Below are 10,668 nucleotides of genomic sequence, written 5' to 3' on the forward strand. Positions count from 1 at the left end.
AGAGAGGCACTTGACCTCCCTGTGCTCCAGCCCCCTACGTGTAAAGTCAGGATAATGGTGTGCCCCATAAAAGCAGAGATCTGTGACTGTTTTGCTCCCGGATGCCTCTCCAGTACCTAATCCACGCCTGGAACATGGTCATGTCCAATAAATACTTATGGAATAAATAAATGAGTGATAACTCCCTGGCAGCATTGTTGGGAGGATTAACTGAGATGATAATAAGAGCTAACACTGAGAGAGCGCTTATGTGCCAGGAACTGGTCTAGGCATATAATTGAATATAGGAAGCGCGCTGGGGCAGTGCGTGGTGCACGCGGGTACGTGTAAGGAGGAGCGACGTGCTGGAGGTCACGCAGCCGGGAAGCGGCGTTCTGAAGCCGCCGCTCGCTTCCCCTTCTCTGATATGCTCTGGTCCAGCCATGGGTCAGGAGGTGACGGGAGTGCAAATAAATCTGGCATACGGCGTGTGGGCAAACCAGATAAATTATGTCGATTACAGATACATTTATGGCCACTTCAAAATGTATTACATGTGAGAATATTTAATGAAATACAAAGTCCTTGTAAATCATGAGTGAACTCACAGTGTTTTCTTGGCCACTGACTACTCCAGTTACCTCTGCTTTTATGGGGAAGGTTTTGAAATTTTAATTTTGAGTACAGACATTACGAGGAGGAGCCTCTGAGTTCAGCCTGCCTCCTCATGCCGCAGATGCGGGAGGCTGGGATGGGGTGGGGGGCGGCAGGAAGGGACTCACCCAGGGTCACACAGTGACTTAGGAGGGGTTCAGCACCAGGACACAGTCCCAGGACCACCAAGGTTTCCAGAAGGCAAGGGTGCCACACACCAGAGGGGACGCTGCCTCCTTCTGCTCTGGCAATCCCGAGTGCCGCTGAGGATGAGGGTTCGCAGGGAGTCATTCTTACAAGCACTTGGAGAGCCACTTGGCATGTCCTAGTGACGTTGAGGGTGTGGACACCCTATGACCCAGCACCTGCAGGATGATGCCCTCGGGAAGTTCTAGACACGTGAATAAGGAGGTGCGTTCAAGATACTTCACTGGGGGGCGCCTGGGTGGCTCAGTTGGTTAAGTGTCGACTTCGACTTAGGTCATGATCTCATGGTTCATGGGTTTGAGCCCCACATTGGGCTCTGTGCTGACAGCTTCAGATTCTGTGTCTCCCTCTCTCTGCCCCTCCCCCACTCATGCTCCATTTCTCTCTGTCTCAATAATAAATAAAAACATAAATTTTTAAAAATATACCAAAAAAAGATACTTCACTGGAGCTTTTAAAAATGGAAATAACATAAATGATCGTCAAGAGGAGAACGGCCAGGCACCTGGTGGCTCGGTCAGTTAAGCATCGGACTTCAGCTCAGGTCATGATCTCATCGTTGGTGAGTTCGAGTCTCCCATCAGGCTCTGTGCTGACAGCTCAGAGCCTGGAGCCCACTTCAGATTCTGTCTCCCTCTCCTTCTGCCCTTTTCTTGCTTATGCTCTGTCTCTCTCTCTCAAAAATAAATAAACAGGGGGGAGGGGGGAGGGGAGGTGGTGGTGATGGTGGAGGGCACTTGAGGGAAAGAGCACTGGGTGTTGTATGGAAAACAATTTGACAATAAAATATTAAAAATAATAATAAATAAATAAATAAATAAACATTAAAAAATTTTTTTAAAAGCAAAAAAATCATAATTTTTTAAAAAGAGGAAAAAGGACAGGGTGAAACATTCAATGACTTCCTACGCAGCAATTTTTAGAAAGAATAATCCAGTTACATCAATTCATAGAAATAAAGCTAGTGGCTGGAAGTATGACAGCCTGGACTCGTCCCGGACTTGCAAACCCTTAGTCCCTTCTCCTGGCCAGACCTCAGTTTCTTCATCTGCAAAATGGGAACTTGTAATTCGATCGGCGGTTTTCAAACTGCCTGGCAAAGCCATAGAGATGCTTCTTGGGTTCTGCAAACATCTTTCAAAAATAGTTGTAACTTTTAAAAATCTGTAAGGACAACACATACACTCCAGTGTGCTTCATACAAAACGTTAACCCCTTCGAGCCTGGTACCACACCAACGCGGCTCATATTGGATAGAACTCCCAACGAGCCCTCCACCTTCTCACTTTAATTGGAGCACGTCCGGAGACCGCAAGGCGAGCAGTTGTCAAAATCTGTTGCCATTTTCAACCACTTAGCTGAGAGTCAAGATTTCTTTCAATATTGTGCGACCAAAGCAAAACACAGCGGTAACTTGTATGCTGTGCAAGATGATCGTCATGGTCCATGATGTCAAACGTGTCGTTTTTGTTTCTTTCTTGTTTTATGTGCTGATGCAATAAACATGTTTAAATAAACTTCATTCTTTGGTACTTTTAGAGCCACACTCACGTTGTAGAGAGAGTCCCACGGGTTCCTGAATCCCCTCCGCCCAGTTTCAGTTTCTCCTATGACTTGCTATCATACATGACATACGCTTGTCGAAACGGAGACACCCACATACTAAACAAAAAGATGTCATCGGCTTTGCTACTAATGTCCTTTCGCTGTTCCAGGGTCCAATCAACCCAGGACACGACCCTGCAGTTAGCCAAACTTCTATTTTTGTCGATCCCAGTGTCGTCATTTTATAAATAAATGTTATAAATGCAAACCTGCAGGTTTATAGTGATAAAATGCCAACCGTATCTATTTGGCAGAGTGCAATTCTAGGAAGGCTTCTTCCGGGGGGAAGAAAAGGAAGGAAACAGAGCTCCTGGGGACTCCGCTAGGACCGACAGCCCGGTCTGTTGTGCAGAAGTAGGTCAGTCAGGACTTGCTGAGGAGAGCCAAGAGTCTTCGGCTCTCAGAGGGGAAGTTTCACGCCCGTCTTGGGTTGAAATTGCGTCTGCCTGTTCATCCTGGGGGTGGGGGCGGGGACTGGGATGCTCTTCTTCAAGAAAATGAACGTGAGCCAGGCGTTCGTCTCCTCATTCTTTCTTTCAACCTGCTGCCTTCCAGCAATACTCTAGGAGCTGGGAACACCAGTGAATAAAGCGGACAAATTCCTGCCTTGACGGAGCTTATATTCTGGCAGAGGAGACAATGACAAACTAGAGAGAGAAGTAAACTGTACGATGTGTTACGGACGCCTGGGTGGCTCAGTCAGTTAAACATCCGACTTTGGCTCAGGTCATGATCTCATGGTCTGTGAGTTCGAACCTGGCATCAGGCTCTGTGCTGACAGCTCGGAGCCTGACACCTGCTTCAGATTCTGTATCTCCTTCTCTCTGTGCCCCTCCCCTCCTCGCACTCTGTCTCTCTCTCTCTCTGAAATAAATAAACATTAAAAAAAATTTTTTTAACTATACCAGGTGTTAGTTGGTGGTGCCTAGAGAAAAAAACAAGACAGGGAAGGGGGGAAATGAAAAGCCATGGGGAAAGCAAGTGCAAAGGCCCCGAGGCAGAAATAATATACCTGTGTTTGAGAAGCAGTGCAGGGGACTGAGTAAGAGGAAGAGACCAGTCAGGAGGTTGGGTGGAACATGATGACCTGCCCCGAACAGAGAAAGCCCAGAGCCTTCTGGAAATAGCTGGAGACCCTGGGGGGCAGCAAGGCAGCCCTGGCTCAGCAGCAGGGGCTGGGTGTTCCTATGTGAGCTTTCACAGGAGTCCGACCAGTGTGAACCTCTGGGGAGGCCCAAACTATGCTCTGAAAGAGCTGAGAGGCACAACTATGTCCGGTGTGGAGCCAACGGGTCGGGCAGGGCTAGCCTGGACGCTGTGCTCGGCTGACTCCAGGACTGCTCCTGAACCACCCGCTGAGAAGCCACAGATACAAGGACCAGTGTTAGCCGGCCCCCTACACCCAGGGCCCAGGCTGCCCTGAGGATGAGCCGAAGAGGACAGTGAGGTGGGGGAGGGGGGATATGTTTTCCGGGGCTGGCGGCAGCAGGTCCCGAACTTACCAACCCCCAGAGAAATGACCCCCGCAGCCCTTGGTGCCCTTGCACAGGTGGCTGGATAGACAAAGTGCGGTACATCCCTCAGTGCAACACAGCAAAATGAGGCAGGAGGCGCTGATGCCCACACCAACAGGGATGAGACTCAAACGTGAGGCTGAACAAAAGAAGGCAGGAGGAGGAGTCCATGTGGCATCATTCCAGTTACGTGAAACCCCGGGAAACACAAACTAGTCTCCAGTGACATTCAGCCGAGTATGGGCTGCCTGGGGACGGGGTGGGGGTAGGACAGAGGGACTCAGCAAGCGAGTGGGGGTGACGGATATGTTCACTGTCTTGTCTGCGGCAAAACGTCCACATGTGTGTCCACCTCACATCTTACCAAGGTGCCGACTTTAAATGTGTGCAAAGTATCACACCAAACCGTATACCGATGATACGGCAATAAAGTTAAAAAATGTTAATGGACTAAAAACACTCCAAATAAGAGCTAGAGATTGTCACTGTGGGAAAAATAAAAGGCTTTGTTTGGTATCCCAAGATTTTATTTCTATACTATTTTGTGGATATGCTTAAATTATACATATTGAAAACATTCTTATATGTTCTATAGTTTATGTACATTATGATTATACATGATTATCATACTATAGTGTGTACGTCTATATGTGCCATATGTGTATTCTGTGAAAATATTTAGCTTTTATATCTTTTACATTTTCTCTCTCTTATGTGATTCTTTTTTTAAATTTTTTAATGTTTATTTTATTTTTGAGAGAGAGAGAGAGCATGAGCAGGGGAGAGGCAGAGAGAGGGAGACACAGAATCTGAAGCAGGCTTCAGGCTCTGAGCTGTCAGCACAGAACCTTACGTGGGGGCTCGAACTCACAAACTGTGAGATCATGTCCTGAACTAAAGCCAGACGCTTAACCAACTGACCCATTCAGGCCCCCTTCTTTTATGTGATTGTATACATTTATGAATGTATCCATACCTATTATATATAATGTGTTCATATTGTATATGATGTATAATCTCGCATGTATACATTTTATATATTAAGAGTGTATGTGTGTGAGTGTGTCTGTATTTGCATAGAAAATCCCAGATGTCAGCTGTGGTCTCATGGCCCCACAAGGAGTAACATTGATCATTGATCTGACTGCCCCATTTCACAGATTCCCTAAGATTTCTCCCAATTCCCAGCAGCCTGAAGTTCTGGACAGCCAGCCGCCCCCGGCTCTTGCTCTTAAGCTTACCTTCTGGATGTGGCTTTCCCTGTACATTAGTTCAGAAACAAGACACAAAGTCTCCTCTCCCTCCCCATGCTCTAATCAGCTCATATACAAGGCTGATGCCTAAAAACCAAATTTTCCATGAAGACTAGGGGATGACATGGCACTTCATGGCAGACAGCTCAAAATGATAGTGTATCATTCTTCAGGCTGTCCTGGTTGAGAAGTGGGGGGATTCTCCTCGGCCACACCAACCCGGCCCTCCTCTCCCCTGTCCCCTTTCTCTGCTTTGCACTCTCCCTGTTGGACCACCTTAGTTTTCCTGCCTGCCAGCACCTCTCCTGGACTCTCAGATCGCCGTGTGGAACGAAAGACTACAGAGAGGTAGTTGTGGCCACGGACAGCTATTTGTCCGACCGCCTACTATGTAGACAGGCTTGCAAGTCCCTCTGCCAATGTACCTCTGCTAACCCAAAAAGCAGCCCCCGAGATTGGCAGGCCACCGCTCCCAGGGTCCCTTCTCCCCTGCTCATGCCCACGTTCCCGGGAAGGGGGTGCTCAGTGTTCCTGCCTTGCCCCCTCCCTCTCTGAAGTCTTTCCTTCCTGTCCTAAACTGGGGCTCGGCGTCCCCCATCCCTCCCTTCGGGGGCTGCGTAAGTAGCAAGCCAGTCAGCACAGAGGCTGAATACACAGTTGGTAGAAATTAACCTGAGTGTTCAGGGAGGAGAACAAAGACTTTCTATGTGAGCCGGGGAGGGAGTCCTAATTGCTGGGAGAGGGGTGGCCAGGCCAGCTGCGGGGGGACAGTGGCAGAAGCAGGCAGGCACGTGCTGACTCGGGGAGCGTCCTAAGGGAGTGAAGGCGACACCGATGGAAAGGGGAATTTGGGCTGAAGAGGAGAGGTGGGCGAGGGGTCCCAGAGGCGGCCAGCTGGGGACATGTGCCTCTCCCCACAGCCCCGCTGGAAGAAAAAGGGCATGTGGGGACAGGGGCCCGGGTGGCAGGGGTCTCCCTGCGGCCATAATTGCAGCTCAGGAGGCATCCCGTGGTCCCGGGGGATGAGCAGACAGGAGATGGGTGCTGGGGTCTTCAGTGTGGAAGGAATGATGGGCCTCCTGGACCCAAAAAGAGGGGTAGACCCCATCCTGCAAGAACCCAAAGAAGCAAAGATGACTGGCTTGAGAGACTTCTCTAGATCTTACCTCATGCCTACCCCATGCAGCAAGCCAAATGGCACAAATAATAAGATATTTATCAAGTGCCGCCTAGACACCAGGAAATTCACACTGTTTGAGGTGATCCTAGTTTACAGATGAGCAAACTGAGGCCCAGAGAGGTTAACTAACTCCCCTGAGATCACACAGCTCTTAGCTAGTATGCCAACCCCCAGGTGTCCATGCATGTAGGTAGGCTTTGAAGTTGAGAGCTTTCCATCTTGGTGGCACATACTGTGGTCAGACACATCGTGTTCCAGGGCCTAAAACCCAGCAGGATATGTTTCTTTTTGCCCTGTGACCTCACAAGAGAACCGCCAGAGGTAGCCTGGGTCCACACCCAGGGTGTGTGCTGGGACCAGCACCACCTGTCCAGAAATCCCCACCACTGGCCTGAGCGACGGGCCAATCGCTCCGCAGGCGTTTTCTCGTTTAGCCTCCTCCTCCCCCACCTGCATGCAACTCTACCTGGCGGACCCGGGACGTAAGGAAGGGCTCCCGACACAGGCGTGAGCAGCTAGAACCCAAGACGAGGCAAGAGTCTTGGAACTCCTTTCTGGGCACTGCATCCTGTTGACGGATTTCCCATGGTATCCGCCTGAGGGCAAAGGCGCTCAATCATTTATTCATTCAACCAAACATCTTGGAAGGCCTCTGACGTTCCGGTGTTCCGGGCTCACCTGCTAGCGTTTACAGAAGTAAAAGACGCATGCGGTGCTCACAGCAGGAGAAGGGTGTGCCCTGGGGACGAGAGGGCCCGCATCCCACAAGTGGGGGGCTCAGGGCGAAGGCTGGGGAATACTCCCCGGAGGAGGAAGCCTCAGTTGTTGGGAGGAGGAGAGACCCAGCAGGGGACACAGCCCTTGCAGAGGCTCAGAGCGAAGAGAGGTAGAACCTTCCAGCAGGAGCTGAAGGCCAAGGGTGGCAGTGAGCCGGAGATCCTGGAGACCACGGGGCTCCGGAAGCCTTTCTAGACGGCATCAGGGGTACCCCCTGAGGATGGTAAGACTGGTGGGCGCCCCTATCCAGCCCGGAAATGGAGCTAAAGAAACCTTCCAGGAGTGTTTCTTTCCCCGAGAGAAATGGAACAGACCCGGTAGGCCCTCTGACTGGGTCTACCCAGCCTCGTCCGCCAGGATCCAAACATGGGCCCTGGCACATTCCAGGGGGTGACTGTGCCAGGCCACCTCCACACGCCCCTGAAAACCACAGGAGGGACACGCAGTCCCTGTTGCCGAGTTGCTCCGTGTTCCGTGTGTGCTCAGGTCCGTGTGCATGCCATAAATATTAATGGCTGCAAAACCAAGGCGACGGCCCCTCCACGCTCCGGAAGAAACCACCGGAGGGCATCTGGCTTTCGTCCTCCTGCCTTTACAGGCTGGGTCAAAGCCCAGAAAGGACTACACCTTCTAAAACCCGGGCTTTCTTAATTTGTTTAACAAAAGTCATCTCCAAGCTCTGTGGCCTCTTAATTTCCGTCGATGTTAAAGTGCAGAGAATTAAAGAATCAATGGACAATCAAGGAGACGCTGGCAGGTTCTGGCCAAGAGCAGATTATTTATTTATTCAGCCAGCCGCGCTCATTTTTAAAGCGCTAACTTTCCATTTTGTTTCTGACATCAAAAATAAATCAAACTAAACTGTACACGTCATAGCTGAAAAAAAGTATTTGTATGATGCATGGCCCCTTTGAAGGGCCAGTAGCCACCTGCAAAAGAAATTTTTGTCTGCGTTGAAAAAAAAGAAAAGATATAAATTCATTCTGGCACTTAACTCCCCTTAGGATACAGAGGGGATTGAAAAGACAGAAAGATTTTAATTCGCTAGTGATTTTTTTTCCCACCAAGTCTCGAGTTTCTTTCTGAGTTCTGAGCTTCCATCTTCCTGGATTGTCTCAGGAGGGTTGCCAGGCTTTAGTCCATTACACAGCGGTGCTTGGGTGAAATTTCAGAATGGGCAGAGGTAAAGAGCCGTAGTGGGGACATAGGCTGGCCTTTGGGTTTCCGCTCCTGGTCCTGGCCCTCCATCCAAAGTGGGGGTTACCCAATGACCTCCATAGCTTCCACCCCACCGACACCGTCTGACATGCCATACCTAAGAGGAAACACATATCTGCAGCTATGGGCCCTCAACTGCTCCCTGATTTGCACAAGCCCTGTCAGAATTTGGACAGTTTGGAGTTGTTCTGTGCTGGTTGCCTTCACTCTCCCCCTCCCCCTGCACCTCTCCACTCTTACCCCTAGCCCCTCTCCATAAACCCCCAATCCCACCTCCTACTTGCATCAGCCCAAGCTACCCCAAGGTCGAATCTAGGACAGTGATTTCAAACCTAAGTGTGCAATCAGAACCACCTGGATGGCATGTTTTAAACACGGTCTCTGGGGGTGCCTGGGTGGCTCAGTTGGTTAAGCATCCAACTTCGGCTCAGGTCATGATCTCGCAGTTCATGGGTTCAAGCCCCGTGTCAGGCTCTGTGATGACAGCTCAGAGCCTAGAGCCTACTTTGGATTCAGTGTCGCCCTCTCTCTCTCTGCCCCTCCCACACTTGCAATCTGTCTCTCTTTCAAAAATAAATAAACATTTAAAACACACACACAGTTTCTGATTCAGTGCATCTGAGGTAGGGCCTGAGAATTTGCATTTCTGGTAAGTTCTCTGAATGAGATCACCACTGTTCTAAGACAGCCAGTGGAGGCCAGTAGAGGCCACCCTTCCAGAAACTTGTGATGTGGCGCCATCTAGTGGTCCAAGGCCACAGTGGCAGCAGTCTGTGCAGGGCACATTGGGACCCAGACCCTGAAATTCACCCTTCCCCACACACCTCCAGAACTTCACGGCTTGAGTAGTGTATCCACCTTTGTTACCTCTACATTTTTGGTAAGCTTTTTATTTAAATGAAATTATCTCCTTTCATCCTCTGAACAAACACAGGGCAGAACTAAGAACGAAGTCTCTAGAGACCAGAAACATCACAGTGCAAATGGACCTTGGTGGTGTCCTCCAAACACTGTTAACGAACGGCGGGACAGCTCTGACACAGTGGCTGACAACAGCCACCGAGGTCCCACGGCGCTTGAACTCTAATTTAACCCGAAACTTGGTCCTGAACACTCCTGGCAGCCCAGTTAAGAAGGTAGGAAATAAGAGTTTCATCTTTTCCCAATCTGAAGCCAAGAAGCATACTTTTAAGAGGAAAATCAGGGGCATCTGTGGCTCAGTCAGTTAAGCATCCAACTCTTGATTTCAGCTCAGGTCATGAGCTCACGGGTCCCGAGTTCAGGCCCCGAGTCAGGCTTCGTGCTGACAGCACAGAGCCTACTTGGGATTTTTCTCTCCCTCTCTCTGCCCCTCCTCCTGCTCTCTCTCAAAATAAATAAACTTTTTAAATAAAATTTTTAATGTTTATTTTTTTAGAGAGACAGAGTGCAAGCCAGGAAGGGGCGGAAATAGAGGGAGACACAGAATCTGAAGCAGGTTCCAGGCTCCGAGCTGACAGAACCTGATATGGGGCTCGAACCTGTGAACCATGAGATCATGACCTGAGCTGAAGTCAGACGTCTAACCAACTGAGCCACCCAGGTGCTCCGAAATGTACGTTTTTAACAAGCGGTCCAGGTAAACTGAAGCAAAGAACCTGAGCCCTAACTTGAGAAACATTATCTTAAAGAGTCTGACTTCCTCTAACAGTGTTCCTCTATCCAATGCTGTCCCCACACATGACAGGAGCCACAAGTGACGTGGACATGTCCACCAGCCACCCTTTAAAAAGCAGAAATACCTGGGCGCTTGGATGGCTCAGTCAGTTGGGTATCCAACTTTGGGTCAGGTCATGATCTTGTAGTTCCTGAGAATGAACCCCAAGTCGGGCTCTGAGCCTGCTTTGGATTCTGTGTCTCCTTTCTCTGCTCCTCCCCCACTTGGGCTTTTTCTCTCTCTCTCTGATAAACATTAACCAATTTTTTAAACAGAAACATGTGTGCCTGATCATATCTTACTTTACCCACTATGACCACAATCGTTCATTCTTTTCCTCTAATCATGCTTTTTCTCACAAAGCGTATCATCAATGTTTACAGCACACCTCCATGCTTCACGAACTCGAGAGCCGCATGCGGCCGTGGCTACCATGTTGGACAGCACAGCTCTCCACACATGGAAACTGTGCGCACACGGAGACGGTCTCTTCTCTGCATTCAGGCACCAGTGACTTGAACACTTTCCACCAGACCCTTGCTAAGTGCTTCCCGTGCTCTATGCCAGCCTGCTTCATGCCAACCC

The sequence above is a fragment of the Suricata suricatta genome, chromosome 17 (assembly GCF_006229205.1).
Source record: "Suricata suricatta isolate VVHF042 chromosome 17, meerkat_22Aug2017_6uvM2_HiC, whole genome shotgun sequence".
In the NCBI taxonomy this organism is placed as follows: Eukaryota; Metazoa; Chordata; class Mammalia; order Carnivora; family Herpestidae; genus Suricata; species Suricata suricatta.